The sequence below is a fragment of the Pongo pygmaeus genome, chromosome 10, assembly GCF_028885625.2.
Source record: "Pongo pygmaeus isolate AG05252 chromosome 10, NHGRI_mPonPyg2-v2.0_pri, whole genome shotgun sequence".
In the NCBI taxonomy this organism is placed as follows: Eukaryota; Metazoa; Chordata; class Mammalia; order Primates; family Hominidae; genus Pongo; species Pongo pygmaeus.
Genome location: NC_072383.2, coordinates 49873061 through 49899574, shown reverse-complemented (window position 1 = coordinate 49899574; position 26514 = coordinate 49873061). Strand labels below are relative to the sequence as shown.

Genomic DNA, 26514 nt, shown 5'->3' with positions numbered 1-26514 from the left:
AGGGAACAGTAACTCACACTTGCACAGTGCCTGATGCTTTTCACAAGCTTTTACTCCACCATCTCACTGGGGCCTCACAACCACCCATGAAGTTGGCCAGATGGATGTGACTTTTCCCATTGTCTTTCCTCAGGCAAACTGGGGCTCATTCCATCCACCACGTGCAAGAGGGGAGTGAGTGACCCTGCCAGCCAATAGTTGAGCCAGACTGCATTTTAAGCCCATGCTCTTTCCTCTCCACCAAGGTCATACACACCCCCTCAACCCAGAGAGCAAGAACTGTTCACACCAGCCCATTGCAAACTTTCTTCTAGGGGAGATGGAGTGTGGGGGAACAGACCTCAAAACATCATCTCAATTTCTGCTGTGTTCCCACTGCCCCCCACTTTTCTGCTCCTGTTCCCAAAAGCTGTATGCCCAACAGATCTGGGTGGAGTCCAAGACACCTCATCCCTGTGTGACCAGGGAGCCACGTGTATGAGTCTCACCATGGAGAAAGAACTGTGGTCTCCTCCAAGCCTCTCTTGAGCACCAAAGCCCAGCTCTAGCCCAAGAGCTACCGGAATCCTTGCCACTGAGGACTAGGGCCTCTTCTTCCTGGGGGCTCTGTGACCTCTCACCTCATTACAATCACAGAGTTCTGCCCAGTAGGCCTCAGGGGCATAGGGTAGAAGGGGGCCATACTCTGACCCCAGATGGGAAAATGGAAGTTTCTGGGCTGAAGTGGAACTTAAAGGAAAGTAGAGGAGGGGAAGGCTACCTCAGGTGGAGAAAATGTGTGGAACTGAGGTGCTTAGGCTTATGGATGGGCACTGGGGAGCCACAGAGGGTGTCTAAGCAGGACAGTGGCCTGACATGAGATGTGATTGTCTAGAAGCAGTGCAGAAGATTGACAGGAGGGCAATAAATTGGGACTGGGGATGCCAGTCCCAAGACTTGGTAGGAAATCTTGGGTAGGGCAATAACTTTAACCTGTAGAAATGAGTAGGGGCTAGAGAGCACAAGCTGTGGTCAGCATTTTCCTTTTGTTTCATAAATTTCTCATACATGCAAAAGAGTATGCAAAACCTACACTTATTGATTTCAATAGCAACAATAATAAAACAAATCCTTGTATACCCACCAGTACCTTCAAAGACCCCTGCGGGATTTTTGCTGATCCATCTCTAACCCCATCTGATCCCCAAAGTAACCACTGTCCTGAGTTTTTATGTTGGTCATTCCCTTGCTTTTCTTTATTACTATGTCATATGTGTGTATCCGTAAACTAGTGTTCACGTTTGCCTACCTTTAAGTTTTATATAAATAGAATTATACCTTGTACATTTCTATGACTTGCTTTTTCCTCCTCAACATACTAGTTTTGAGATTCATCTTTTTGATGCATGTGGTTTTATTTCTCAGTGCTGTATAGTATTCCAAAGTATGACTACATATATATAGATAGATATAGATATATACACACACATATACATATATCTCCATTTTCCTATAGGTAGCACATGTGTTTTTTGTTTTTGTTGTAACAAACAATGCTGCCATGAACTTGCTTGTACATATCTGCTGGTGGACCTCAACAAGAGGTTCTTTGGGGTACTAGTTGTCAAACTGTTTTTTAACCTCAACTCTAAATAAGAAATATATGTTGTATCATGAATCACTACCTACGTACAAATACACACACATCTACTGAAATAAGTTTCATGGAAAAATCATTTACTTCTACTATGTGTAAGGCAATCTGATCTAACCAATCACCTTAACACATTCTTTTACTTTCAACTTATGTCCTCATGTTTTAAGTTTATTTCTTATAACTAGCATATTACTTTATTATTTAATAATATAATGAAAATGAAATACTCATGAACCCACTTACTGATCCCAAAACTAAAACCTTACTAGTAATTTACATTTAGCTCCATGCTCCTTCCCTACCCTGTCCTCTCCTAACCACCCCAGAGGTAACCACTTCCCTAAAGTTGATATAATTCCTTTGTTTTTTCTTAGTTTTATCAAATACATGCATATGCCTAAATATATATTTGTTTCAGTTTTTTTGTTCTTTGTTTATAAAAAGTGTGTCACACAGGGTCTTGTTTTATTCAACATTATGTAGCTAGTATTCCTCCATTGTAATATTAGTATTCCATTCTTATAGTATTCCATTGTGTGACTATACCACATTTTAGGTAATTCTATTACTGTTTTGTTTTGTTTCTTTCTCTTACAAAGGTGGTGCCATGAACATTTTTCTACATGTCCTCCAATGCACATATGTGAGGATTTGTACACAACTACAAACAGAACTTCTGACTCATAGGATGGTCAGAATCTTATAAAGGTGTTAACTTTATAAGATAATATAAAATTATTTTCCAAAGTTGTTATAACAATTCACACTTTGCTCAGCAATGTGAAAAAGATTCGTATCCTCTTTAATGTGTCTTAATTTTCAACAATTAAATAATGCAATCTCATTTTTGGTCTTGCTTCATATTTTCATGATTACTGTTAAAGTTTAATATCTCTTTAAATGTCTATTACATGTGTATTTCCTTTTCTTTTGTCCATTTTTTTCTATTGGGTTTTTGCCGTATTCTAAAGGATTATAAGTGTTCTTTATATTTCTGAGTATTACTATTATATCACTTATATATATCACAATTATTATCAAGTTTACAGCTTATCTTTTCACTTTATCACCTACTTTGAAAAATAAAGTTGTTAGTTTTAATGTAATCTAGTTTATCAATCTTTTATGTTGAGCATTTTATGTGCCATGTTTAAAAATCCTTCTCTACACCAAGGTCAGAAAAATATTCTCCAATATTTTCTTCTAAAACTCTTAAAGTTTTGCCTTTGGCATTTGTAATTTAAATTAATTTGAAACTGATTTTGTGTATAAGAGAAAACAGGGATCTAATTTTATTTTTTACATGTGGTTAACCAATGCATAGTCCTTTTCACTACTGATCTGCCATACCACTTCTATTTTACAACAAAATCATTTACTTATTTATAAATAAATTTAGGGGCTATTTTGTTCCATTGGTCAGTTTGTCTATTTTTGTGTGGGTACTATACTTTCTCAATTACTATAACTCTATAATACATTATAATCCCTGAAAGGGAGAGTACCTATTTCTTCCTTCTCATCATTCCTTAGCTGTTCTTGACCTTTGTTCTTCCCCATAAATTTTAGAATCAACTTGTCAAGAATTATGTAAATCTTTGTTTTGAATTTGAGTGTAGTTGCATCAACTCTGTAGATCGCTTTAAGGATAATTAACATATTCATGATAGTAAAGCTTCCTATCTAAGAACATGGTATAGCTCTTCATTTAATTATGTCTTCTTTATCTTTTCTTTCCTATAATATTTTGTGTAACGTTTATATTTCTCTAGGTGTAAGTCTTTCACATATGTGTTAGATTTATTTCTAATTATCTTATGCATTTTAAATCATTATTTTATCAACTTAATTGAGATATAATTTGCATACAATTGTATCTCAATAAAGCGCACACATTCTAAAAGTACAGTTCAACAAATTTTGACAAATGTATGCTCCAATCTAATCACCACTGAATGAATCTAGTTCATTATTTTTTGTTGCTGAATGATATTTTATTGTATGACTATATCTCAATTTGTTTATCCATTCATCTGCTGGTACACATTTGGGTTGTTTCCAATTTAGGGCTATTATAAATAAAGCTTCTATAAAATTCATGTACAAGTCTCTGTATAGATCTGCTTTTATTTCTTTTGAGCAAATACCCAGGAGTGGAATCGCTGCATCATTTGATAAGTGCATGTTTAGCTTCATAAGAAATTGCCAAACTGTTTTCCAAAGTTGCTAAATCATTTTACACTCCACGAAAGTTTCAGCTGATTCACACTTGGTATTGTCAGTCTATTAAATTTTAGCCTTCTAAAGGAGGCAAGAAGCAAGGAGGAAAAGAAGACCGGAGAAGGGAAGGGAAGAGCAAGACAGCAAGGGAAGCAGAAGGTTGGAAGATGGTTGGTGAGAGGCTATCCTCTTCGTGGGTTCAGTCAGGTCAGAATCCTCAAACAGAACATTCCCATGGGCTACGTGCCACTCCTCTCAATAGCCTTTCTCAGCTTGAGGGCAGCAGGGGCCAAGGAAGAGAGATTCCCACACAACAAGAAGTAAGAAGTGGGAAGCAGACAACATGGATCAGGGTGGGTCAAGCAGTGGCACCCTGCCACCAGGCTGCACAAAGTCAGGTAGGGCCAGCTGGGACCCTCGCAAGGGTGAGAGGCTGGGCCAGGTGCATCCTCAAGCTCTGCCAACTTAACACTTCCTGTAGCTGCTGCCACAGGCCCCATCCCACAGGAGCTGATGCCGCAGGTGCAGGTAGCCAAGAAGCCCCCACAGGCAACCCCACCAAGGAGCTGCTCACACCTGCACAGAGACAGCAATAAGAAGTTAAACCCTTTGGTCGGGGTGGGAGCTGGTCCCAAAAAGCCCCACCTCCAATCAGCACTGGCTTCCTACCAGCTGGGAGCAGCCAGGAGGATGGCTTCTGCTCACCTCCATCTCCAGGGGTGAAGATGGCATTGCTTCCCTCTAGTGTGTGCGAGGGACTGACACCCTGACTAGGAGGGACTCCATCTTGGGGTTTAATCTCAATCCCTTCTTTTTTTTTTTTTTTTTTTGTGAGATGGAGTCTCACTCTGTCACCCAGGCTGGAGTGCGGTGGCACGATCTCGGCTCACTGCAACCTCCATCTCCCAGGTTCAAGCAATTCTTGTGCCCCAGCCTCCCAAGTAGCTGGGATTACAGGCATGCACCATCATGCCTGGCTAATTTTTTGTATTTTTAGTAGAGATGGGCTTTCACCATGTTGGCCAGGCTGGTCTCAAACTCCTGACCTCAAGTGATCCACCTGCCTCAGCCTCCCAAAGTGCTGGGATTACAGATGTGAGCCACCACACCCAGCCTCAATCCCTTCTTTCCATAAATATGAGCTCTTACTATATTGCCCAGGCTGGTCTCAAACTCCTAGGCTCAAGCGACCCACCTGCCTTGGCCTCCCAAAGTTCCAAAGGGATTACAAGGGTGAGCCACCATACTCGGCTGAGACCCTGTCTCAAAAGAAAAAAAAAATCAGGATGACCTTAGGATCCATGACATGTGGATTTGATTACAGCTCATTCTATCCACATGTATTTAAAGAAGATTAAATGCATGTTTTAATCCAGTAAAGTGACTGACATCTTGAACATGGACAAGTATGTTTGGACAGGGAGAGAATAAGAGCTTCCTACTGAAGGGGAAAAATTATACTTTTCCTCAACCCACATAAATTCATAGTTGAGACAGACTCCTGCAACAACAGACAGATTAACAAGAGGAAAACAAGCAAGTTTACCAACAGGAGCAGTGCACGTCATGGAAGGAGAAAAGTAACAACCAGGGACTCTACATGAACAAACAGACTGTAGAATGAATGCTGAGATCCAGGTACGGCACACACAGGCTGTGTGGCTTATGTAGTCATTCATCAGTACTCATGGGGGACTGGTTCCAGGACACCCGCAGATATCAAAATCTGAAGATGTTCATGTCTCTTATATAAAATGGCATAGTATTTGCATTTAACTTATACACATCCTCCCATATACTTTAAATCATCTCTAGATTACTTATAATATCTAATACAATGTAAATGCTATATGGATAGTTGTTGTATTGTTTAGGGAGTCATGAAAAGAAAAAAAGTCTGTGCGTCTTCAGTACAGTTTTTTTTCCAAATATTTTCAACCTGCAGTTGGTTGAATCCACAGATTCAGAGAGCCAACTGTATATTCATCTTCGACAAGGAATAATCAATTTTAGAGAAATGACAAGACAAAGAAAAGCAGTTTAAGGCTTCCAAAGGTGAGAAAAGGCGGGAAGGTAAATTTATGGGTAAACTAATGGAGTAAAGTCTACCCACATTCCTCTGGCGCCACCTCTAAGCTCATAATGGTTGTAAGGAGAATTTACATCTTGGCTTTAGGCAGGAAAGCAGAGAGGATAGAAAGACCTTTGTCTTCGTAATTCTCTGTTCTGCTTTTGGGCAAACACAGGGAAAGCAGAGAGCTCCCCTGCATCTTCTTAATTGCCTTTAGCTTGATAAAATATTTATGTCAGGCCAGGCACGGTGGCTCACACCCGTAATCCCAACACTTTCGAAGGCCAAGGCAGGTGGACCACTTGAGCTCAGAAGTTCAAGACCAGCTTGGGCAACATGGCAAAACCCCATCTGATATGGTTTGGTTGTGTCCCCACCCAAATCTCATCTTGAATTGTAGTTCCTATAATCTCTATATGTCATGGGAGGGACCTGGTGAGAAGTGATTGGATCACTGGGGCAGTTTCCCACATGCTGATCTCGTGAAGATGAGTGAGTTCTCATGAGATCTGATGGTTTTATAAGCATCTGGCATCTCTCCTGTTGACACTTCTACTTCCTGTCGCCTTGTGAAGAAGGTGCCTTGCTTCCCCTTCACCTTCTGCCATGATTGTAAGTTTCCTGAGGCCTCCCCAGCCGTGATGAACTATGAGTTCATTAAACCTCTTTCCTTTATAAATTACCTACTCTCACGTCTTTAGAGTAGCAAGAGAACGGACTAATACACTATCACTACGAAAAAAAAAAAAACAGAAAAAAATTAGCCAGGTGTGGTGGTACACACCTGTAGACCCAGCTACTCAGGAGGCTGAGGTGGGAGGATGGCTTGAGCCCAGGAGGTCAAGGCTGCATTGAGCCATGATCACACCACTGCACTCTAGCCTGGGTGACAGAGTGAGACCCTGTCTCAAAAAAAAGATATATATTTACGTCAAAGATACATATTTTGAGGTGACACATTCTGGTTCCTTCACTGTGGTGAGGATAATAAGACTGCCACTCTGACAAGTCTGGCGTAAGGAATGATTCCACTCAAGACTTGTCAATCGGCTCCCTCTTTGTAGCTGTGCAGCTGTAAATGAATGGAACCACTTCTCCCTTGGTATTTCCACCCTCAGAGCTAAAAAATTCGTCCCACTGGCAAACCTCAGAGTCTCCCTTCAGGGCCAGAATTACTCACAGATATTCACAGCACTGATGCCATCACACAGCCTGGTGCAGGAGAGAAAAGGTCAGCTTTAGCACTGGGCATGAATTCCTGACACCAGAGACCATGTGGTCACCAGCTCTGAACTCAGTCAACCAAGAGGTCACCCAAGCTCTTCCCAGAAAGTGAGAGGAGGGAAGACCTGGGTCTAGCACCCAGCATCGTCCCAACCCTGTCCCAAAACAACACAAGTGCCAGGCTCTCCCAGATCCCCCTGGGGAAGTGGAGCCTGCAAAAATGCAGCAGGACACAAAAGAACTCTCCAACTGTCCCAATAACTCCACCCCAGGCTGACTCCCCAACCCCCACAGTCTCCCTAAGCCTCAGGTTTTTCATCTAAGAGAAGAGACAAATATCTTCCTATTTGTCTTTCAGTGTGAGACACCATTCCATCCTGGCCCCAACCAGTGGTGTTCTTGGACCAGTTCCCACCAGCTCACAAGAGCCTATTGTGCACATTTCTAGCCAATTCTACATGAAGTCACAGCAACAGCCTGAAATCAGCCATGACAGAGGTATATACAACTCTGAAATCGGTAAGTGTTATAAATTAGGGCGTTGTTTATCTCAGAGAACAAGTTCTCTGAGACAAACCATTGTCCCTAATAGATCATGCAAGGAGCCTATTGGAAATCGGCCTGTGGACTCAACTAAGACTCCGCTCCTTGGACTGTGCTCCATACCGGTAGAGGTCCTAAAAGGGTTCCAAGATGAAAACAGAAGTAGTAGTGAGGGCTGGGTAAGTGATGGTGCTAAAAAGTGGGGCAGGTCTATGCAGATGAGCTCTGGGCCCAGCTCTGCAAGCTGCACCCACCTCTGCTCCTCACTATCTAGAAGTGGCAAGAAGAGGCAGCCTTCACATTGAGGCCCAGCTTGGAGTTCATCACCTCCTGGTACTGCTTGGCCTTCTGCAGGGTGCCCTCCAGCTCGGCCAGCTTGCAGCGGTCATTGCTAAGGGCCACCTCACCCTGCCGCTCAGACTGGGTCACCGCCACCTCCAGCTTGGAGTTCTGGGGGACCAGAAGAGAACAAGATAGGTTATGGTCTCTCTGTCCATTACCTGGATATGTCCAGTCTGCCATTCGGCTGGGAGCACCTCAGAAACAGGGCCTCTTGCCTTCATCATCCTGGCACTCCCTGACTGACCACAACCAGGGACTCTACATGGACAAAGGACTGGAGAATGAATGCTGAGATCCAGGTAGGGCACACATAGGCTGTGTGACAAAGGTTAGGCCATCAGTCTCTCTGGCCTTGGGCACAGATGCCCCATACCTGGCACTTGGCATTCTCCACCTTGGCCATCTGCCTCTGGATCATATGGGTCAGCTCCTTGATCCCCTCCTTGGTGCAGCCCACAGTCTCCCCATGCCTGATCACCGTGGCCTTCACCTCCCTGAAACGGGGGAAGCAGAGATGCTCATGAGGCTCAGTGTGGGATATCTCTTCCTTTAGGGATGATTGTGCAGGTTGTGCAGTGCTCAGCCTGTGCAACCACACATGGCAGTCCTGCCCTGCCACCCCAACCTGAGAGCTATTGGCCTACTATCCAGAATCCCCAGGCAAAATAAGTCTATCTAATAGGTATCTCACATCCTGCCCTCCCAACTGCCACATCTAGCAGGCAGGTGCCACATCTGGCAGGCAGCTGTGGTACCAAGACTCAGCCTCGGCCCAGCTGCAGGTGACAATGTCGTAATACTGTGCCTTGATCTCGGCAATGATGCAGTCCATGTTCAGGTCCTGGCTGTTGTCCAGCTTGACAACCACAGAGGTGTCTGAGATGTGGGATTGGAGAACGTGGATCTCCTGCAGGAGGTGGGGGCAGTGACTTAAGTTGAGAACATAGCTATAATTTGAACAAATAGTTGCATTAGGGATGTTGCTGAAGTTGGCCAATAGGTGGACTTTGTAGGTAATGTAAAGATTTGAGTTTGACATGACAGATACAACACTCCATCAAGTTACTCTCAGAAGGCTGGGCATGGCAGCCTACTCCTGTAATCTTAGCACTTTGGGAGGCTGAGGCAGGCAGATCACCTGAGGTGAGGAGTTTGTGACCAGCATGGCCAACATGGTGAAATCCTGTCTCTACCAAAAAAAAAAAAAATTAGCCAGTGTGGTGGCGCATGCCAGTAATCCCAGCTACTTGGGAGGCTGAGGCATGAGAATTGCTTGAACCCGGGAGACAGAGGTTTGCAGTGAGCCAAGATCACACCACTGCACCCCAGCCTGGGCAATAGAGACTCTGTCTCAAAAAGAAAAAAAAAAGTTACTCTCAGAAGCTACTGATTATGAAATTCAAATTACAGCATTATCCTGCCAAGTGAATGAGGAAGGCGTAAGCAAGGAAAAATTTAAGAGACGTAAGAGTTGCATGACGGCAGAGAAGTCTTGATCCATGGTCTTGGGAAAGCTGTCCACATCTAGAATACTGTCTGTTTCTGGGAAGAAACTTCTCTGCTTGGCTTTATCTTAAGGTCTCCAATGGATGTGCAGTTCTAAGAGTCTGAATGGGCCCTTTTGAGTTGTGAGATGTAGACCCAAGGTCCAAGGCCCTGAAGTTTTGCTGAAGAGTGGGTGATGAGAAGAACTTGATACGGTCCCCTTCAATGGGGCTCAATGGCAGTCTTTCTCAGATATCATCTCCAGATGACCTGATCTCTGTGTTCTAGATTGTGAAGGGTTTGATTGTCCTCAGTTGATAGATCTTGAAAAGCTTCCTTTACCTGGTGAAAATATACTTTGGCATAATGCATTAAAACCTTGCAGCATTTAGTTATGTCAGAGTTTAGGGGAGTAGAAAATAAATGAGATTCTATTATTAGGGCATAGGCCTTCCAGTAGCTATTTCATAAGGGATCAATCTATGGTGTATTATGGCAGTGGTCCCTATTATGGAATTAGACTTCCAGACTCATTTGTTCTCACGACCTGTTTTACTTTAACCCAGTCATGTGATTCAAGAACCAAGATTAATGAGTATATTGCAAGGCAAGTTTGCACCAAAATCCCAAACAGATTTTCTTGCAAATTGACTTATGTGCCAGGGTACTATAGCACTTTTTTTTTCCTGAGACAGAATCTTGCTCTGTCACCCAGGCTGGAGTACAGTGGCGCAACCTCAGCTCACTGCAACCTCTGCCTCCCAGATTCAAGCGATTCTCCTGCCTCAGCCTCCGGAGTAGCTGGGATTACAGGTGCCTGCCACCACAACAAGCTAATTTTTGTATTTTTAGTAGAGACAGGGTTTCACCATGTTGGTCAGGCTGGTCTCGAACTCCTGACCTCGTGATCTACCCCCCCACCCCCAGCCTCCCAAAGTGCTGAGATTACAGGCGTGAGCCACCGCACCTGGCCAGCACTCTTTTAACCTATAATAATTCTACCTCAGATCCTTGGCCAGAAACTGCTAATTCCAACATTCCTAGTTGGAATTAGGAATACATGCCCTATAAAACCTTGCAATAGCCTATAAGCGGGGCTGCCTCCTCTGCTTTTGTCAGGAGGTAGCCCGGCAGGACTGACAGTAAATCAGCTTGCCTGAACTTGGGTCTATTGGCCTCATTCCTTTCTCGGCTGTCCTTCCAATTATCCCTTACAAACCTAACTTCAGAATTTTCCTTTGTAACAAATAGCTGAGTCTCAGCCAATCACAGTAACTGAGCTTCAGTCAATCACAGGCAGCCAAATGTTCACAAACACCAGCTGTAAACAATCCAGCTGTTTCTGTACCTCACTTCTGTTTTCCATGTGTCACTTTCTGGTTTTTGTCCATAAGTATTGTGGGAACGCAGTGCAGCCAGAGTTCCTCTGATCAGTTCTAAGGGCTGTCCAATTCCAAAATTGCATATAAAATCCAACTAAGATCTTTAAACTAAATTAATTGAAATTTTGAAATTTGGCATCTTTCCTCCACAAGCTCTCTGTATCTTAACTGTCAGAGTCTTTCTGGGCCTTGGGTGCCTCTGTCTGTCTATCTGTCTGTCTGTCTGTGTGCCTATCCCATCAGACTGGGACCTCAGGCAGGCAGAGACTTGCCTGCCTCTGATTCTTTCCTCAGTGCCCAGTCCTGGCTGTGCACATGGTGGGGGTTCAGGAAGGCTGTGATCCAGGACACCCACCTTGTGGAGGAAGGCAATAAACCTGCTGTTGAGGCACTTGATCTTCTCCTTCTCCTCCTGCTTTATGCACTATGCAATCTCCAGGTTGAGGGGCATGAGGAGGCTCTCACTGATCAACACAATGGTGATGCAGGCAGTGCTGGGCCCACACATGCTGCCAGAGTGGTAGCTGAATCTGTGTCCACAGGAACCAGTGCCAAAGCCCCCAGTGAGGCCATGGTAGCAGGGGCTGGCCGTGATGCAGCAGCCACCAGACCAGGGCCCAGAGGGCAAGATGCAGCTGAGGGCGGGGTCATAACCATATCTCTGAGTGGTTGCACAGGACCTGGATTTGCAGACTCCGCTCGGGAGCCTAGGCAAGACAATCTACAAGTCATGGCGACTCTCTGCTGGAGGACATGAAGCCAGAGGAAGAAGAGGACTCTGACCTCTCCCTCACTGCTAGCACCTTTTATAAACCCAGGCACCTGGGTCTGTCTGCCTCCCCATGTGGAGAGGCCATATTTTCACCTTTATGAGCTTGGGAAATTTCACAGTCATTTCTCCTCCCTCCTGGGGTAACATCATCAATATGGGGCTTTGGAAAATCCTACACTCAGGCAATTCTGAAACGTTGGCAGCATTTCTTCCACAGCTGAGGGCTGACGGTGCCCAGGAGTCAAGGTCAGCCAAAACCTGTGGACTCCATACTTTGTGAGGTAATTGTGGAGCCAGGGGGAAGCCAGGTTGGGACACTTCCTTTCAGGTGGTTAGCTGAGCTCACAACCTCACAGTTTTTCAGTTTGGGCCAGATGAGCTGCAACCAGGGACAAAGGACAGGCCATCCTCACTCCGGGTGGCGAGCCCTGGCTCCTTCAAGTGGAAGAGCCTTCCAGGGGCTCCCCAGGAAGGGCCCTAGGGCTGAGTCCTAAAGGCAGCCTGTGACACCTGACTCCTGGCATGGCCAGTAGGAGATTGTGTCTACCTCTATCAAGACATGGAAGAGTCAACCATACAACCAAAACAGTTTTGTTCAGCTCTTCTTGCCACAGGAGCCATGAAGTGGGCATGTGGGGGTTCAGTCAGGCTGATGGGAAAAATTTTAGTTATAATACCCACAAAGCCTCTTGGAAGGCCTGAGAGTTGGCATAACTTCAGTGATAGATCTGGCTGAAGGCAGCCTAGTCCCTTTTCCTTCAGTTAAATAGATTAAAAGTAGATACAAAGGAATGTGGGGGAGTTTATCTAACTAGCTTGTTTACTCATGTGGTCCTAAGACTAACCTTTGATCTACAGTGGGTGCTTAATTGCTTTCTACTCGGGAGGTCCACAATGTCAATTACCCTCTAGTGGCGTTGACTCAAGACTTTGTCAATTAATCTTTACTGAATAAATGCAAGTCTCACTGGCTAGTCGAGGCCAAGGTCACAACTGTTTACAGCACTCTCCAGGGAGTCTGTAGGTGGCCCAGACTCTCAGCTGGACTGACAAGCATAATATCTGCGTTGGTGCACGTTATTCATCCATCATTGGGTCAGGGTCTGCCAGACAGACCCCCACATGGGTGGATGTGTGTAAGCATCTGGTTTGAGGGTTCCGAGTATCTGGATCCCTCTGCCTGCCCACCCACCTCCCTTCCTTCCCATGTGCCTTTAAGATTCCTCACCCCCACCCAACAGTGTCTCCCTCAACTCCACCAGAAGCACAGGGCCACGCTCTCCAGTCTCTTGCAAAGGCTCCCTCTTTATCAGAGGTACCCCTCAAGAAAGCTTGTCCCATCAGCTTTGAGACAGGCCCACAGGAGCCTAACTGAGCCGTGGGAGTGGGGGTCCCCAGCCAGGAGAGCAACAGCGTGTAGGAGGCCACAGCCCCCAGACCTGAAAGAGCAGGGCAGCGGGCTGGGGGGCTCTGGATGGTGACCAGGACAGTGAAATAACAACAGCACTCAACAGTGGCTAGAATGTACAGACCACTTATTATACAGCAGGCGGCATGCTAGTGCTTTACACACACCTCACCTAATCCTTGCCATGTCCCTGGCAAGTTATATTACCTCAATTATAGATACAAAAGAAACAGAGGCTCAGAGAGGTTGTGTGCAAGTTTTCACCCACATTGTAAGTGGCAGAGCCCAGGCGTGTCTGATTCCAGAGACACTTTTGATCACTATACCATAAAGAAGGAAGAAATGTATTTCTGAAATGGACACACTGGTGTTCAAGATGTTTCATAATGAAGTTACCAGAAGAACAAACATGCTCGTGCGCACACACACACACACTTTTACACATATACACTCTCTGTGTACTATCCCCATGTTCCGTTCACTCACGCACCTCTGAGCATGGCCCTCTGCAGGTCAAGCACCTCCAGCACTTAGCTTGATATTCTAAGCCTACTCTGCCCATCCACCATATTCACCGTGTGACCTCAGCTAGCCTCCTTCCCCCTGCTCTCACCAACCCCTATTTTTCAGCCAAAGCAGATGAACCACTATTCCCTTCACATCCTCTGGCCTCCCTTGCTTTGTGTCTTTGCTTACACCATTCCCTCTGCCTGAATCCTCCCCTCTCTCATCTCAGCATTTCCAAGTCCTCACCTTCTTCAGGCCAAACCAAAGTGTCATCTCCAAGGACCCTGCTCTGACCCCTGGTCCCAAGCTCCCATGGCATGGTGTTGCTCCACTATAGCCAGACCCCCTGCAGCTTTGCACTAGGGTCCTCTGTATGCATGCCTGCACTGCCTGAGGACTCCAGTCTCTCCTTCATGCTCTGAGCCTGGTTCCTGATGGTATTCAGTAGATGTTTGCTTCCTGCCTTGAACTGGCCCCTGGGACCCACTGGGAGGTTAAAGAAGAGGCATGATAACCCAAACAGGACATTAGCTTTTCACTGATAGACTGGTATATTGGTGATAAAAGGGGCGGGGGGGGTGTTTTCCAGAAGATCTGGCTGACAATGAAGAAGCCCTCCTCTTCCCTGGCACTTGTGACAACCAACCCTCTCTATGAAGAAGTGTGTCCTTAACTGTTTCTGAAATTTCTCAGGCTTCAGCCTGTTTCTCTCCCCTGAGTTCCAAGAATAATAAACAGACAAAGAGGGATCATGTTTCCCTGAGGCTGGGCCAGGGATTCGCATTAACATTGTGGAAGACCACTGTGATCTAGATGTCAAACCTCTCCATTCCAGCCCCTTCACATTGTTTTCTTAGCGGGAACAATGCAGCCTGCAGATCTTCTGTTTCTCTGGATTTTAAATGCACGTAATTATCTGTGTGGACAAAGGCTGATTATTAACATCCTCATTGATTGTAATAGCATAGAAAGTCCAGTCTATCCACCCACAAGAACCCAGAAAGTGGTCCAAGCAAGAATCATGTAAGTGCCTCCACACGTCTAATTTAAATCCTCCATGCTCCAGGGTAAGTCCAAATCCTCTCATCTGGGAGACACCAAGGGAACACTCCTCCAATACTACTTATTCTCAAAAGAAAATTGGAATCGAAATACATAATCCTGAAGCCAAGCATTAGTCACACAGCTGGTGACTGACACAGCAGGAGCACTGTCATCTTGGACAAACACCGCCACTTTAAGTTCCAGCTCCCTTTCTAGCCTCATGCATTTCAAAGATATCACTTCTCTTCTAACTACAAGCAGACAGAAAGAGCGGGCAGTAAAACACAGATAAGACAGCTCGGGCACAGAGGGAAGTAGGAGGAAAGTCTTGTGGGTAACCGCCAAACTTCACCCTCATACAATGGGCCCCAGTAAAACAGTGGGCCTTAATAAGCACATTCCTTTAGCTTCAGGTGCACTAAGATAGAGAAGCTAAAAGCAGACTCAGGGGATATGCCTGAAGCTGCAGAAAGATGTATGGGAACAGACACACACCTCTCCCTCCCAGATAAGCACAACAAATACACAGAAGCAGTCCAAGCCTCTTCTAAACTCTCCCACCCTGAATCCTTAAAAAAAAACTCTTAGTCTGTAAGAGAGTGTGCCTCTGACCTAACTCGGTCAGACACCCCTCTCAGGTTTGTTTTCTCTAAAATAAACCCATCTTGACTGGCAAACCACTTTTCATGTTTCTTTCCTCTTTCTTTAATTCTTACACTGACTCCCAGCTGAAGCTGGAGCAGGGGCACAAGCCTGTGGGGTTGGGCTCCAACTTCTACAGAGGACTGAACTAAGGTTGGCCTTAAACTGCTACAAAACAGACCAAGGCTAGGCCAAAGGAATCCAAGCCCATGAGAGTGCAGAAAAGACAGGAAAAGGGGTAAGAGGAAATGTGATGCCAGGCAGCTCAAAGCCAGGACTGGCTGTGATGACCTCTGGAGTTCTAAGATTTAATTACTGCTTTCACAATAATAACTCATATTTAAAAGCAAAGGAAGTCGAGGGTGATTTGCATGCTTCTCTTTAATGCTGGCTGCTGAGTGCACACTCCTGGTTTCCTCTGCCAATAATTGGACACATAATTAACCTCCTTTATAATGGATTATGGCCTTCTAGAGTTGGTGGCCATGACCAAGCCTCAGTTGAGGGGAAGGCCTTGGATCAGGCTGATTTCTCCAAGGGCCCAAAGCCCAGCAGCAGTCTGTGCTCCTGCCGCCAACAAGAACTCAACCCTCACTCAGCCTCCAAAGATTCAGACCCTGGGTGAGACCAGTGTGGAGGAGGGCTTGGAGGAGGGGTCGCCTTTCAGATTCCAACTCTACCCCTCTATGGATCCTTCTATGCATGACCTTAAACAAGTCACTGGACCATCCTAAGCTCACCTTCCCAATCAGGTAAATGGGCACAATAATACCAACCTCAGAAGGACGCCCTGGGAGCTAGAGGAAATAATACAGTATAAAAAGGCCTCAGCACAGTACTAGGCACATTGAGGGCACTCCATGAATACAACTCCCTTCCCCTCGCCCAAGCAGAGTGGAGAGGAGTACAGGAAGGAGGGACGCTTACGAGAAGAGGAGGTATGAGCTGAGTCCTGAGATAGAAGAGAAGAGAAAGTTTTTGCCCAAAGGGACACAGGATGAATGGTAAATTAACAATAGAATAAATAGAACAAATAATGAATAAATAAACAAACATTTACACCGTTCTTATTAAATGATAGGTAGGGCCCTAAATGCTTTCTGGTCATTATCTCATTAGATCCTGGCAACAGCTCTTAGTGCTTACTATTATTATCGCTATTTTGCCTGTGAGATAACTGAGGCTCAGAAAGGTTACTCAGCTGCCCAAGGTCATGACATGAACCTGCGGGACTGACTTCAGAGGCCCCACACTCTCGACACACGCACACACTCGCCCCACACACCTTGCAGGGATGTCAGATAACCCCGCGGCGGGGGACCAGGGCTATGGGACTGGGACCGAAGTGGAGGCCGGATCCAACAAGGCAAAGCTCCGAGTCCCGGCGGAGGGGCGGACAGGTGGAGGGTTCCACTCGCAGTGACCGCAGCGCACGGGCAGCGGAGCTGACCAGGCGCTTCCCGGCCCCATAAAGCTCGGGCGGGAGGCGAACGCCGTTTTATGGAGGCGGCCGGGCGGCCTGGCTCGCTTTCATTCCCGGCTCCGCGAGGCACGAGGGCCGAGCCCTCCAAGCTCGTAAACGCCTTGGCCGCGAGCTCCCTCCCCGGGACCGCGGGCCGCCATATAAGGCGCAGCGCCGGCTTGGGGTCCAGCTGCCCGCCCCTGCCGCCACCGCACCATGTCCTGCCTCTCCTCCCGCCTCAACGCCCCCTGCGGGGTCCGCGCCTTCAGCTGCATCTCGGCCTGCGGGCCCCGGCCTGGCCGTTGCTGCATCACTGCCGCCCCCTACCGCGGCCTCGCCAGAGGCTTCGGCAGCCACAGCGTGTGCGGGGGCTTCCGCGCCGGCTCCTGCGGACGCAGCTTCGGCTACCGCTCCGGGGGCGTGTGCGGGCCCAGCCCCCCATGCATCACCACCATGTATGTCGGTCAACGAGAGCCTCCTCACGCCGCTCAACCTGGAGATCGACCCCAATGCGCAGTGCGTGAAGCAGGAGGAGAAGGAGCAGATCAAGTCCCTCAAGAGCAGGTTCGCGGCCTTCATCGACAAGGTGGGTGTCCTGGATCACACCTTTCCTGAACCGGGAAGTCCTGGAAGGAGACGGAAATTCCCAGAGTGGTCTCTCTAGAAATGGGGAATGAGGATAGCTGATATTTTATATAACGTTAGGCGGTGCCGGCCCATCGTATTAAATAACATTGAAACACGTGGTAAGAAAATACATCTTCTTTAATGTCTGTTTCAATCCTTAAGATTAGGTGGGAAAAAAAATATCACTGGATGCTAATGTTTTTAGCATCTCTCTAATACTTGCTTCCCTCCTGCTTCTAATAAAGAGAGCAAGCCCCGGCTTCAGAACTGTCTAGGACAACTGTTTCTACTAGAATTTAATGTTCTGTAATTTCCCCTTATGTATGCCTAGTAATGATGGTTTTGCATCTCTGGTGGTAATATGAAGTTACTCTTTTAACCCCATACGTGTAAATGTTAATTGAATCCACTTATAGATAAATTAGGAGTAAAATAGTATATGGGATGGCAAAATCCTGAAGTCAGCCTTGGGTGTACACAGAAGAGAAAGGAGGCAGAGAAAGGGTGAGGGGCTGGCCCAAGGGCCCACAGAGAGTGGGTGCCAGAACAGGGTTCCAAGCCCAGGCCCTCTCCAACTCTCCAGCCCCTGGGCTAGAAGGTCCACAGCTTGGGATCCCAGCTGCCCCACTCCCTCTAGAAGGGGCTGGTTCACCTCAACAGGCACTGCACACTGGAGAGGTGACCAAGGAGCAGCTCGTGGAATGGACACTGGCCCAGGAGCAGCCCACCTGGCCTCCATGCTCAGTTCCTCTACTGACACACTGTGTGGCACTGGGCAGAGGCTTCCCTTCTCCACCCCAGTGGCTTCCTCACCAGGGCTGTGTGTGGTGTAGCGTGTGAGCTGGCTATGACTCTGAAAGGGAAGATGGGGCCCAAGGCAGCCATGAGACCCCATAGCCAAGACCACCTGAAATTATCCCATGTAATATCAGCAGTCCGCACTCCCCATGTCTGCAAGTTCCAACCTGGGAATTCCCAGCAGCACTCATGGAGTTGGATGAAAAGGACCCCAGGGCTTAAAGGCAAGGAGACATCTCAGCTCCAGCTCAAATGTACCAGAAGTGGAAAACTGGAAGCCAAGGGCCCTAGTTTGTTTGCTGACATCCTTTCTGGCCAGCACAATGTATTGTTGCCATGTGTTCCTCCAGTTTCAGTGAAATCCAGGAAAAACGTACAAGCCTCACTTCCCTAGAGTCCTCACCCTCTCTGTTTTCCAAAACCTCCCCCCATTCACATTACCTATGTCTGGCCCCCAGAGACATATGACACAGTGTCCAACATAAGAGTTTAGGCCACCTAGGACCACGCCCCACACTCCCCGATGCCTCTTCAGGCCCCAGGCATCCTGCTTGGTAAGAGCCTAGCCTCTTTGACCTCCCCAACTAGGAAGCCCTTCCCACCTTAACCATCTGTTCAATCAAATGTTCACCAAGCCAAGGGCTGGCTATGAGGACATCAATAAATAAGCCATAGGCCCTGCCCTGAGGGAGCTTATTGTGAAAGGCATTCTCCCTACTCTATCCCTCCCAACACTGCTCTACATTCCTTTCCTCCAGGAAGTCTTCCCTAATTGTCACTACCCCCTACCCCCATCTGTCCCCGCTAGCCTGACAGTAACCAAGCAGAGCCCACAAGTCTCTCAGTTTCTCACTCATCCCATCCAGGCCCACCTGGTCAGACCCTCACTTAGCCCTGAATAAGCAATTATGAAACAAGGATTCTCCAGCTGCATCCTCAGGCCAGGAGAGACCAGCAGGGGCCATGTGGTCTACCCCTTGCTTCTGCACATCTTACTGCCAGTTCTGTCTTGACTCTGGTTGTTCCCCAAGGAGGGCTGGGGATATTGGCTCCTCCAACCAACTTTTCTCCCACTTCCACACCAGGTGCGCTTCCTGGAGCAGCAGAACAAGCTGCTGGAGACAAAGCTGCAGTTCTTCCAGAACCGTGAGTGCTGTGAGAGCAACCTGGAGCCCCTGTTTGAGGGCTACATTACAACTCTGTGACGGGAGGCCGAGTGCGTGGAGGCCAACAGTGGGAGGCTGGCCTCGGAGCTCAACCACGTGCAGGAGGTGCTGGAGGGTTACAGGAAGAAGTAAGTGCAGTGGGAGGAGGGTTTGGAGAAACTAAATGGGATTAAGTCAAAGTATGATTGATTTGGGTTAGACCATAAGAGGAACTTCCCAACAGGAAGAAAATAGTACAGTAATCCTGTGGGGTGGGGGGAGTTTCTTTTCTAGACTGGGAGTTTAAACATTGGAGATTCTGAACTGCTCCAGCTACTTCATCATTATGTGTTTATTTCATTAATTCATCAAACATTTTATTGAGCATCTACTCAATGTTGTAGGTGCTATGTTGGGCTCTGAGTGGGAAAGGAGTAAGGAAGTAAGAAGGAGGAGAAAGGAGAGGTACCAGAACTGGGCAGGGTTCCTGCCCTAAGGGAGTTACAGCCCAGAAACAGAGAGGAGGTCTTTGAAAATGTGCAGGGCCCCCACCCTGACCCACATCAGGAATGAAAGTCCCTGACGTAGAAAGAGCTTTGAGTAACATGGGTTGGTTTGAATGCCCAGAAGAAAGGGATGGACAAGTTCCCTTCAACCAACACTTTTTTCATTCTTGTGACCACCTCCAAAAGATCCAGTTCTTAGAATGTGTTTGCCTGTGCCTTCATTCCCATTTTTTTTCCTCCCCAGATCTGAGCCTTGTGTGTTTTGTCCCCAGGCAAGAAGAAGAGGTGGCACTAAGGGCCACTGCTGAGAATGAATTTGTGGCCTTGAAGAAGGTGAGTGACCCCAAAATCCTCATCCCCTAACTCAGAACGGAGGCCAGAGACAGAAGGGTCCTAGACCCAAAGGTCTGAGCTGGGAAGCCTTGACTAACATCAGGCTCTCTGTAGTTTGGAGAGGTGGAGGGACTCCCTTAGAATCACACGGCCCAGCTTCTTTCTATTCCTTTCCCCAGTGCTCCAGTGCTCCCTGGGTGCCTCTGGCAGCAGAATACACTGCCTGCTTCAGGCAGGGCAATATTCTCCCCCATCTGAGGTTGCTCCCATATAGCCACCAGATTTTCACCTCCTTCAGCCCTGTGCCTGGCATAGAGTAGGCACCCTGTAAATATCTGCGAGTGAAAGAGCATGTGAATTGTAGACAATGGCTGCATCCTCAGGCCAGCAACAGCTCAGAACTACAGGCAGGGGCAGTGACCATCATTCCTTGCCTCTTAGACTTGACTCTGTACAAGTGCCTGGACTGTCATTAGGCCCTTCCAGCCACCTCCATATGAGGAAAGCAGGGTTATTGTGAGAAAATGAGGTGCAGAGGTTAAGGGAACTGCTCAGAGTCACACTGACTTGGAAGGGACAGAGTTGAGCCCTGAGCCCTCTTCTGACCACAGATCTAGATTATCTTCCATGAGATTCCAGAGCGGAGAGGGGTGGGGCATCATTAGAATTTACCCACTGTACACTAGATCTTAAGTTTTGGTGATAGTGCATGACATGGATTCTAGAGGAATCATCCCAATGGGTACCAGAGGAAGTACCTGCAAACCTCAGTGTCCCCCTCCCTTACCCAAACCTGCTCTTGATGCCACTACTAACTGCATAAGGGGCTTCACCATGGCATGATACCAGGCACTGGGATGAGCATGTACAGAGGGTTTCCAGGGAAGCTGCTCAGCCTGATGGGGTGCCCCTCCCTGGTAGGAAAAAAACAAGGGTTCTGAATTGTCTCCCAGTGCAATTCCTGTGCCATCTTCTCCCCTTTAGGATGTGGACTGTGCCTACCTGCGCAAATCAGACCTAGAGGCCAACGTGGAGGCCCTGACCCAGGAGATCGACTTCCTGAGGCAGCTGTATGAGGAGGTGCGGGGTCACAAAGCAGCAGGGCAACAAGGAGGACATGAATTAGATAGACATTGGAAAATACTTGTCACCATTCAGCTTCCTACCCCATGGTGGGACAAGGGGAGAAACCCCAGGCAGGTTCACTGTGAGCAGGTGAAGAAGTGTGGCTTGACCTCCCACTGCCATGCCCCAGGCAAGCTGGTGTTCCTGGTTACTAAAGTGACAATTGCCACAAGGTGGTAAACTCTGGTCCTAGACCCAAAGGTTCAAGCTGGAAGGTCCTGATTAAAATCAGGCATTGGGCTTCAGACATGGACTCTCTACTCCAAGTCCTCTAGGCTCAGGACTCTCGGCTTAAGGAGTCCTGAGGGGGTCCCAGGGTTGAGGTGGAAGACTGTAACTGGGAGGGTGGGGCTTCAGACATCGAAGAAGCAGGGAAAGGGGACAGGGGATGATGATGAGGGTGGGCTACCAAGAGTAGGGCTCTGGTCTAAGAAGCTCTTGCCACTCCCCCTCTCCTGCAGGAGATCCGCGTTCTCCAGTCGCACATCTCAGACACCTCAGTGGTTGTCTAGATGGACAACAGCCGGGACCTGAACATGCACTGCGTCGTCGCTGAGATCAAGGCTCAGTACGACGACATTGCCACCCGCAGCCGGGTTGAGGCCGAGTCCTGGTACCGCAGCAAGGTGAGTGGCACAGGACACTTGCCTGCTAGACATGGCAGTTGGAGGGATGCGAGGTATCTATTAAATAGGCTTCCTTTTCTGGGGATTCTGGTCCCTACAGATGGGAAGATAAGGGCTGCCTCTCTGAGGTTGGGGTAGCAGGGCAGGACTGCCATGTGTGGTTGCACAGGCTGAGCACTGCACAACCTGCACAATCATCCATGGTGTCCTGAATGGATGGGAAGTCCCACCCTGAGCCTCATAAGCAACTCTACTTCACCAGTGTGAGGAGATGAAGGCCACGGTGATCAGGCACGGGGAGACCCTGCGCCGCACCAAGGAGGAGATCAACGAGCTGAACCGCATGATCCAGAGGCTGACGGCCGAGGTGGAGAATGCCAAGTGCCAGGTATGGGAGCCCGGCCCACCCCTCAGTGTAGGAAGAGACTGGGGTTAGCCCTCAGCAGAGGGATTTGGGTTAGACCCCTTGCCAATGTGTAGGGACAAGGGCAAATACCCAGCATGAGGACAGCCAGCCTCCTCCATGGAAAACGTTCTCCATTCTCGCTGAATGGAGACATTGGGGAAATATGGAGGGAATGAGGTGCTTCCAAGGGCAGAGTGGGGCAGAGGAAATAGCACCAGTCTAAGTGGCAGGAAACCTGAGCTCTCAAACCAGCTCTGCCACTAGTTTGCCCTGAGACTTGGGAAAGGCATTTAACCTCTCTGGCCTGTTGTTCTAGATCAGTGATCGCACATTCAGACATCAACGGGGTTAGTAAATGAGCGAAGCAAGCAAGCTGTTCCCAAGGCACTTGGGTATGATAGGGACTATGGTAAACTGGAAAGTGCAAAGGGCAGGGCTAGGCAGATCCAACTGAGGCAGGCAATGCAGAAACGCGGGTCCAGTGTGGCCAGATCCTCTGATCTTTTGAAAGAAGCCATGAATTTCAATTATTGTGTTAAATTTCCAAAATTGAAGACACTATGCAAACATGCCTGGGAGCATTAATTTGCAATCCCTGGCCTAACAAATAGATAAGTCTTCTTTTTCTTCTGCTAGTCAGTGGTCAGTGGTTACCTGGCCTCTGACCCTGAAGCCAGAACAGAGATCCTTAATAACCCTCCCTTGCCTCCCAGAACTCCAAGCTGGAGGCCGCAGTGGCCCAGTCTGAGCAGCAGGGTGAGGTGGCCCTCAGCGATGCCCGCTGCAAGCTGGCCAAGCTGGAGGGTGCCCTGCAGAAGGCCAAGCAGGACATGGCCTGCCTGATCAGGGAGTACCAGGAGGTGATGAACTCCAAGCTGGGCCTGAACATTGAGATCGCCACCTACAGGCGCCTGCTGGAGGGCGAGGAGCAGAGGTGAGGACCACAGCTGTGGGGAGGGTGTCCCCTCAGTTTCCCCCAGGCAGTGCTGCAGTGCTTCAACACCCAGGAGCATGTCTGCATATTATTTACTTGGAATGTGCATCAACGCTAATTGGAGGAGAGAATTGCAGGTTAAACAGATTTCACCAGCTTTGTTCCCCACAACTAATTTCTGTCTCTTTGCTTTCCCTATAAGGTTGTGTGAGGGCGTTGGTGCTGTAAATGTCTGTAAGTAATTCATTTTGTGGGTCCTGAAATAAGAGCTTGGGGTTCTGGGCAGGCAAACTTTTTCTAAAAGCTTCAGATAGTAAAAACTTTAGGCTTGTGGGCCATGTAGTCTCTGCCTCAACTGCTCCACTCCGTTGTCATGTAAAGCAGCCACAGCCAAAGGCAATACTTGAAGGAAGTGGTATGACTGCGTTCTAAGAAAACTTGATTGACAAACAGGAAGCCTGCATGTAGCCATAGTTTGCAGACTCTAAAAGGAAAGACGGAGTAGGGCAGTGAGTGCTTATAGTAACTTAATTAGCTACAGTCATGTACCACATAAGGACTTTTAGGTCAAGATGGATGGAATATAGGACAGTAGTCCCATTAGATTATACCATATTTTCACTCTACTTTCCTAGGTTTAGCTATGTTCAGATACACAAATACCTACCATGGCGTTACAGTTGCCTTTAGTCTTCAGCAGTCACATGCTGTACAGATTTGTAGCTTAGAAGCAATAGGCTATGCTATAGAGTAAATTTGTCAAACCTGTGGCCAGAAGGCTGCATACAGCCCAGGACAGCTTTGAATGTGGCCCAGCACAAATTTGTAAACATTCTTAAAACTTACGAGATTTGTGTGTGTGTGATTTTTTAAACCTCATCAGCTACCGTTAGTGTTAGTGTATTTTATGTGTGGCCCAAGACAATTCTTCTTCCAATGTGGCCCAGGGAAGCTAAAAGATTGGACACCCTTGGGGCCTGGGTGTGGTGGCTTAACACCTGTAATCCCAGCACTTTGGGAGGCCAAGGCAGGTGGATCACTTGAGGTCAGGAGTTTCAGACCAGCCTGGCCAACATGGTGAAACCCCGTCTCTACTAAAAATAAAAAAATTAGCCGGGCATGGTGATGGGCGCCTGTAATCCCAGCTACTAGGGAGGCTGAGGCAGGAGAATCGCTTAAACCAGGAAGGCAGAGGTTGCAGTGAGCCGAGATCGCGCCACTGCACTCCAGTCTGGGCGATAGAGAGAGACTCCGTCTCAAAAATAAAAATAAAAAATAAAAAAGATTGGCCACCCTTGCCATAGAGCCCAGGTGTGTAGTAGGCTACAACATCTAGGTTTGTGTATGTGCACTCCATGATGTTCCCACAATGACAAAATCATTTAATGCTGTATTTCTCAGAACATGTCTCTGTTGTGAGGCGAAGCATGGCTATGTCTGCCTATAGAGAGGACGTGGGCTAACAGTGTATCAAGGACGCTTGAGGCTAAGACTGCAGGAAGGAGTGCCGATGTGAGGGTTTGAGGGGAGCGGATAGAAACAGAGGGGAGAAGTTCTGAGCAGAAGGGGCCTCTGGCCGCCAGGAGACTGAGCCCTGTCCTCCCACTCTGGCAGGCGTCAGCAGCTCCCGCGGCGGGGTCGTATGCGGGGACCTGTGCGTGTCGGGCTCCCGGCCGGTGACGGGCAGCGTCTGCAGTGCCCCCTGCAGCGGGAACGTGGCGGTGAGCACCGGCCTCTGTGCGCCCTGCGGCCAGAGCTGCGGCAGCGGCCGCTCCGTGCGCTTCGCCTGAGCGCCCCACTTTGTACCGACGCCGCCACACCAGCAGCAGCCCCAGCCTCCTGAGGCAGCCCGGAGCTCCCACGGTCTCCAGACGTGGGGAAGGAAGGCTTCGGGGCCCAACCTCCCCACCGGCCCCCACGCCGCGCCTTCTTGTCTCGAATCCCCACCCGCTAGTCCCTTCACTGCTTCCGGGAGCACAGGGCTCCTAGCCCGCAGCTCTCCCAACCCCCGAATCTAAAGGACTGTCCTCGCAGCCGTAGGCAAAGACCCGAGTCCGGAGGCCTGGATGCCTGTGGCTTCTGAGGGACAGATGAGCCTGGGGCCCCTTGGTGTGGACTTGCTGTGCCTTCTAATCCACTGTCTTCTAATACACGTGCAGGACAGGCCACCTCTCCTGCCTGGCTGCCTGGCTCCCTCCCTCTCCCCTGTGCTTGTCTCAGCATTTCCAGTAAAGCTCCTGGTCATATGCATTGTGCCCTGAGAGTCCCTCCTTCCTCTTGCGCACTTCGTCTTCTTAGTCGGGAGGGAGAGGGCCTGGATCTCCTGACACCTTGGGTGGGAACCTCGTCACTGTGGCTGCTGGTCCACTTTTTCCACTCTCCACCCCAGCCCCCACCTCAGCATTTGAAAGTTCCCTGACCATAGGATCAAATATACAGACCTCCTCTCAGAAGCCAACACATCCCAGATAGCTCCCCCACCCACACCACCACCGTCACCCCCTGGGGTCCCAGACACAGAGACCTCCCTGTGGCTCCACAGTACCCATCATATGTGCTGCTGCCCATCAGGGACACATTTCCCCATGCATAGGCCCTGCCACAGAACACCTGCCACACTCACAGACACACAGACCTGTGTGTCGGAGACTCTGACATAGAGGCCCCCATCAAGCACTGACTTAACACAGATGTCCTTACCCACTCCCATGGATCCAGATACAAACCCATCCCTCCACTAAGGTCCTAGGCACAGACCTGTTACCGGGGATCTAGACTCTAGGACCCTCCTCCCATGCACACACACACCTCCTCCCCACAACAACCACCACCCCCAAAGAATTCAAGATGCAGAGGACCTCTCCAGGGCCCCAGGGCCTGGCTGACCATGAGCCTGGCAGACCCAGCACCAGGAAGGGCTGAGGACGGCTGGCATGAAAGTTGGCTGGGCCACCCAAAACTGGAACCTGGGGCAGCTGAACGTCCGTGGCCTCCTCACAAAAGGAATGTGCTCTGGCAGCTCTGGGCATGGGGGGAGGGAGGCAAACAGCCTTTCCACCCCCTTAGCAGGGCAGCACTCCAAGGCCCAATTGCTGCCAGAGCCTGCATTTCCCCATGGCTCTTCTGGGCTTCCTCAGGAGAATCTTTGGGATCAGCCCCAGACCTGAAGGCCAAGGCTCACACTAGGTAAGCATCCTGTTCCTTAGAGCAGCACCGCATCCCACCATGTGCCTTCTCAGTCTCCTGCACAAAAGGCTTCCTAGTCACCAGGGAGAC

The 26514-nt window shown here is 48.5% G+C and overlaps 1 pseudogene; it reads left to right on the top strand.

The window, feature by feature from the left end:
- Positions 1-16954: 16954 nt before the first annotated feature.
- LOC129009770 (keratin, type II cuticular Hb1-like) lies at positions 16955-25487 on the top strand (annotated as a pseudogene).
- The last annotated feature ends 1027 nt before the right edge of the window (positions 25488-26514 follow it).